The sequence below is a fragment of the Bubalus bubalis genome, chromosome 14 (assembly GCF_019923935.1).
Source record: "Bubalus bubalis isolate 160015118507 breed Murrah chromosome 14, NDDB_SH_1, whole genome shotgun sequence".
Lineage (NCBI taxonomy): Eukaryota > Metazoa > Chordata > Mammalia > Artiodactyla > Bovidae > Bubalus > Bubalus bubalis.
In genome coordinates this window covers 78,627,358-78,633,357 of record NC_059170.1, presented here as the reverse complement: position 1 = coordinate 78,633,357, position 6,000 = coordinate 78,627,358, and the positions used below count along the sequence as shown (strand labels likewise).

Here is a 6,000-nt window from a genome sequence, read left to right as displayed (position 1 = left end):
CTGAGCACAGATGAATTGATGCTTTTGAACTGTGGTGTTGGAGAAGACTCTTGAGAGTCCCTTAGTCTGCAAGGCGATCCAACTTGTCAATCCTAAAGGAAATCAGTCCTGAATATGCTTTGGAAGGACATGCTGAAGCTGAAACTCCCATACTTTGGCCACCTGATGCGAAGAACTGACTCATTGGAAAAGATCCTGATGCTAGGAAAGATTGAAGGCAGGAGGAGAAGGGGACGACAGAAGATGAAATGGTTGGATGGCATCACTGACTCAATGGATATGAGTTTGAGCAAGCTCCAGTAGTCAGTGATAAACAGGGAAGCCTGATGTGCTGCAGTCCATGGGGTTGCAATCACTCAGACATGACTGAGCGATTGAACTGAACTACATCACTCCATAGAGTGGAGAAAATCTGACTCCTAGGAAGCACATGCATAAATTTTCCAAATAGGAGAGGAAATTAAAATGGGTAATAATTTTCATGCACTAAAAACTTCTTTAACAAAACCTCAGTGTCTTTCTCTCAGTACAGTTTTTTAAAGATTTTTTAAAAGATGGAAAGTTCCAATTGAGGAGGATTCAAATTAAAATGAGAAGAATGTACAGTACCCAGTTAAGAAGACATAAAAACTAGTTGTAACTTCATTAGCAACTCAGTGAAAGTAGAAAATGAACTTCAGCCTCAGTCATTCAGGTGGAAGCCCAGACACATTGGGTTTTGAACACAACTTGTGGTCTCCTCAGGAAAATAGAGCAATTTATTATCTAGGCCAGATCTGAAGAGGTGGCCTGAGGGGTCAAAGAGCTTGCTTCAGCATTACCAACTCATGGGGCATTTAGTTCATAAATGTCTGTCATGATTCCAGTGCTAGGAGGAGCATTTCAGATGATTCAACTATAAAACAATGTACAGTGATTAAATAAAATTAGTTGCAAGCCAGGATCATTAAGCGAAATTGCTTTCTGGCCTGGAGGAATAGGTCGACACCTTGTTGATTGCTGTTTGACAATGAGGCAGTGACATATATATGAAGAATCATAGGTTGATATGACTTTGCTTAGCTTCTGAGTAAAATCATACTTTTAGTCTCAGCCTACCAGAGTAAAAATGATTTATGCCCCAGTGGGTGTTGGGATGTATAAGTCTTCAAATTTAGATGATGGTTTCAAACTTTGATTGACCATGAACCACCACTGAAGGGGATAAAGAGTGCATGTATTAGTTTGCCACTGCTTAATAATTACCCCCAAAACTTAGCAGCTGGACACAACCATATGTATATATTATCTTACATGGCTTCTATGAATCAAGGATTCTAAAGTGATTTAGGGCCGCGGTCCTTGGAAGGCTTGACGGAGCAGAGGCTCCACCTCTCAGGAGCCGGGTGTTGGTGAGAGGACTTGTTTACTCTCCTTGTCTTTGAGGGCCTCTCCAGTGGCCCGTTTGAGCATCCTCACAACATTGTAGCTGGCTTCCCTCAGAATGACGGATCCAAGAAAGCAAGGCTGAACACAGTATCTTTTCTGACTTATTCTCCAAAGCCAGATACTACCACTCCTGCCCCATCTCCCTGGGCGTCTCTGCTCATGTGGGAGGGAATTACCCAGGGCCTAACTAATAGAGAGTCGAAGGCATCAGGGGTCATCTTGCAAGCTGGTTACCACATTCCTCCAAAATAAATTTTTGTGGAAAATGTAATCCTCTCCTACTCTTCTTCTATGTTGAGAGACTAAAAACTCCCTAACACCCTCATGTTTAGACTGCTAACCAGATAGGGCCCATGAGCCACTCCTAGTAGAAAAACCATATACACAATGGAGTATTATTCAGCCATTAAAAAGAATACATTTGAATCAGTTCTAATGAGGTGGATGAAACTGGAGCCTATTATACAGAGTGAAGTAAGCCAGAAAGAAAAACACCAATACAGTATACTAACGCATATATATGGAATTTAGAAAGATGGTAACAATAACCCTGTGTACGAGACAGCAAAAGAGACACTGATGTATAGAACAGTCTTATGGACTCTGTGGGAGAGGGAGAGGGTGGGAAGATTTGGGAGAATGGCATTGAAACATGTAAAATATCATGTATGAAATGAGTTGCCAGTCCAGGTTCGATGCACGATACTGGATGCTTGGGGCTGGTGCACTGGGACGACCCAGAGGGATGGAATGGGGAGGGAGGAGGGAGGAGGGTTCAGGATGGGGAACACATGTAAACCTGTGGCGGATTCATTTTGATATTTGGCAAATCTAATACAGTTATGTAAAGTTTAAAAATAAAATAAAATTAAAAAAAACAAAAAAAAAAAAAAACAAAAAAAAAAAAAGAAAACCAAAGAGACTGCTGAGGGGTAACAGAATTTGAGGCTTATACTAGCTTTAGATTCGAGAAGTGCTGAAACCAAAGGGATGCCCAAGAGAATCTGTCAGGAAACCCATCAGTACCTAGGTTGACCACAAAGAGACAAGGAAGAAACCTGCTAAGGGAGGGCCCCATTTCAGAGTAAATTTAGTAAATAGCACAGACCAGCATAACAAGAAAAAACACCATGGAGACAGAACTTAGATATCATTGTGGCCACAAGAGAAAGATTTTATATTAAAAATTTAAAACTATTGTTTTGAGTGTTTTCAGATGTGCTTGGGGATTTCAATTTGGTTTCCTTTGCCTTTGATTAAAGAGTCTTGATTCTTTGTATCATGCTAAAGGGTGTGAGATATCTGGCTTAGAACCAGTGTTGTGCTGGTTAATACTTAACACCTGGATCTCAGGGAAAAAAATCTGTAGAATTTGCCAATTTCCATAGTTAAAATATTTCCATCATGGGTGACTTCAAGCAACCAACATGATATCACATGCAGAGCTGGAAAGAGACGAGCACAACTGGCTCCCCCAAACCACAGCTTCTAACACTTACTTAATGCATAAGAGATATGAGATAGATTTGTTTCCTTCTAGCTTTTGTCCACTGAAGAAGGCAATGGCACCCCACTCCAGTACTCTTGCCTGGAAAATCCCATGGGCAGAGGAGCCTGGTAGGCTGCAGTCCATGAGGTTGCTAAGAGTCAGACACGACTGAGACACTCCACTTTCACTTTTCACTTTCATGCATTGGAGAAGGAAATGGCAACCCACTCCAGAGTTCTTGCCTGGAGAATCCCAGGGACAGGGGAGCCTGGTGGGCTGCCGTCTCTGGGGTCACACAGAGTCAGACACAACTAAAGTGACTTAGCAGCAGCAGCAGCAGCTTTTGTCCATGGAGAAGGCATGGCAACCCACTCCAGTACTCTTGACTGGCAAATCCCATGGACAGGGGAGCCTGGTAGGCTGCAGTCCATGGGGTTGCTAAGAGTCAGACACGACTGAGCGACTTCACTTTCACTTTCATGCATTGGAGAAGGAAATGGCAACCCACTCCAGTATTCTTGCCTGGAGGATCCCGGGGACGGGGGAGCCTGGTAAGCTGTCATCTATGGGGTTGCACAGAGTTGGACATGACTGAAGCGACTTAGCAGCAGCAGCAGCTTTTGTCCAACTCACCTTGGCTAATGTCTTAGGTGGATATCCACAAACTTTTACCTGAAAAGCTAAGTTCCTAAAAGTTCCTTTAGTTCCTTAAAAAGTTAAGTATTTTAGGCTTTGTGAATTACACAATCTCTGTTGCAACTATTTAGGTCTGCTGCTGCTGCTGCTGCTAAGTCACTTCAGTCATGTCTGACTCTGTGTGACCCCAGAGATGGCAGCCCACCAGGCTCCCCCATCCCTGAGCTTCTCCAGCCAAGAACACTGGAGTGGGTTGCCATTTCCTTCTCCAATGCATGAAAGTGAAAGTGAAGTCTCAGTCGTGTCCGACTCTTAGCGACCCCATGGACTGCAGCCTACCAGGCTCCTCCATCCATGGGATTTTCCAGGCAAGAGTACTGGAGTGGGTTGCCATTGCCTTCTCCAATTTAGGTCTGCTGTGATGATGCAAAAGCAGCCATAGGCAATATACAAATAGCAGGCACAGCTATTTTCCAATAAAACTTTATTTGCACAAACTGGTGGCTGGCCCACAGGTCATGGTCTCCTGACCTATGATTGTAGGTGAGCAGATTGCCTGGAAAGTAGAGCCTGAGACAAGGATTCAGTGCTGGGTGGTATTGAGGGAGGATTCTGTATAAGGAGTAAGAGAGCAGAGGGAAAGGCAAGGAGACGACCAGGGACTCGGCATCAGGTGAAGTCTGACCTCGGCCTGAGTCCACGGAAGAGCCCTGCTGCAGAACTGCCAGGTCTTGAGATAACGAGCTGGACTTTTACAGCCCACCTCAGTCGCTGGTTGGCCTGGCTCCGGGGGAGGTTGTGGCGTCACCCCTGACACGTTTCCATGTCTGGGCAAGGGCTTTCAACCAAGGACAATTGTTTAGTGAAGGCTGTAACTATGGGCTGTTAGCTGCCCACCCCACACTCACGAGTGACAGCACCAGCTGGTAAAGGAATCTGGTCCAGAACCAGCAGTGTTTATTTACACAGCACAGGTTCTCCCACTTTAACATGTGGGAGGATATCCTGGAGGGCTTGTTAAAGCATCAGTTCCTGGGCTTCCACTGACATCTGCTTCAGCGTCTGGGGTGAGACCCAAGGATTCACACGTCTACGTCCCCATGTTATGCTAGTGCTGTGAGCCGGGACCACACCGTGAGCACCACTGTATTCCAATATTAACCCCTTGAATGCAGAAAGCTCAGATGATCCAACTGTGTCATTATGGCTTCCAATCATGATCTGAAGGAGGGGAGGAAAATTGTAGGGGAAGGAAAGAGTTTTTCAAGTGGTTTATGTTCTCTCTGGCTCTGATTCATCCTTTATTCAATAAATCTTTTTTTCTGGGATAGATTTGTAGTATACTACATGGATTTAGTGAAACGATTTATAACATTATTTAAAGAAAAGTTAAGAATTCTTTCTGAGTTATTATTATCTTCCCTCTGACTGCTGACACCTTCTATATTCTATAACACCCTTAAGATGATAAATTATCCAGAAGTACAACTTTTAAGCAGAAGCTGATCTTTATCATCCAACTTGCATGATGCCGGGGCCAAGGCAGATGATAAGATTATCCCCAGGGCTTGCTGGGACAGCTGCCTGAGCCGTCAGCGCCACTGACAGTGGAAACTGAGAACACAGCTGCTCTAGCCACACCTTGTGCAGGTGGAAACAGAGCTGCCTGTGGTGGCGAGCACCCCCCGGGGCAAAACCACAAACCACAGGAGGAACACCGGGCGCACATCTGTGTACGTCAGTCCTGTCGCCTTGAATCTGCTTTCCTCCCGTGAGCCCACTGTTGGCAGCTTCCCAAGATTATCAGCTCCTCAGTAAAAAAGAGGTAAACGATGTCAGGGGCTTCCCGAGTAGCTCAGATGGTAAAGCATTTGCCTGCAATGCAGGAGACCTGGGTTCAATCCCTCGGTCAGGAAGAGCCACTGGAGAAGGAATGGCAACCCACTCCAGTATTCTGGCCTGGAATATCCCATGGACAGAAGAGTCTGGTGGGTTACAGTCCATGGGGTCCCATGGAGTTGGACACGACTGAGCAACTAACACACACACACACTCACAATGGGAGTACTCCTGACATTTTCCAAATTATAAACCTGTTGTGTGTTCAACCTCAAAATCTTTATTCCTCCATTTTCATCTTAGAGAAACTCCACAGCTGAGTTTCCATCAGAAAAGAACTGAAGAATTTCAGGATTGGAAGGATTATTAGAAATATCTGGGGCACTTGTGATATCTTAACATACCAGAATGATCTCTCAGTTTAAAGTGTTACCAAATAATTTGTTCCTAATAACAAACAGCAACATTTGCAAGTAATTAACTTTTTTAATGACTTGGTGAGGACTTGAGTTACTTTTATAATGTCCTTGTCATGCACATGCAGTCTAAAATTTTCTTCAGCGAGTGAGAAAATCTTGATAATAAAGCTAATGTTTCTGGAATTGTGC

General features: G+C 44.3%; 1 long non-coding RNA gene across 1 annotated transcript in view; it reads right to left on the bottom strand.

Moving 5' to 3' along the window:
- Positions 1-4,044: 4,044 nt before the first annotated feature.
- The window catches only part of LOC123329293, a 28,731-nt gene continuing 26,775 nt past the window's right edge, over positions 4,045-6,000 (bottom strand). Inside the window, exon 3 of the long non-coding RNA XR_006544709.2 lies at positions 4,045-4,774. This is a non-coding gene — a long non-coding RNA (uncharacterized LOC123329293). The remainder of the gene's footprint in view (positions 4,775-6,000) is intronic.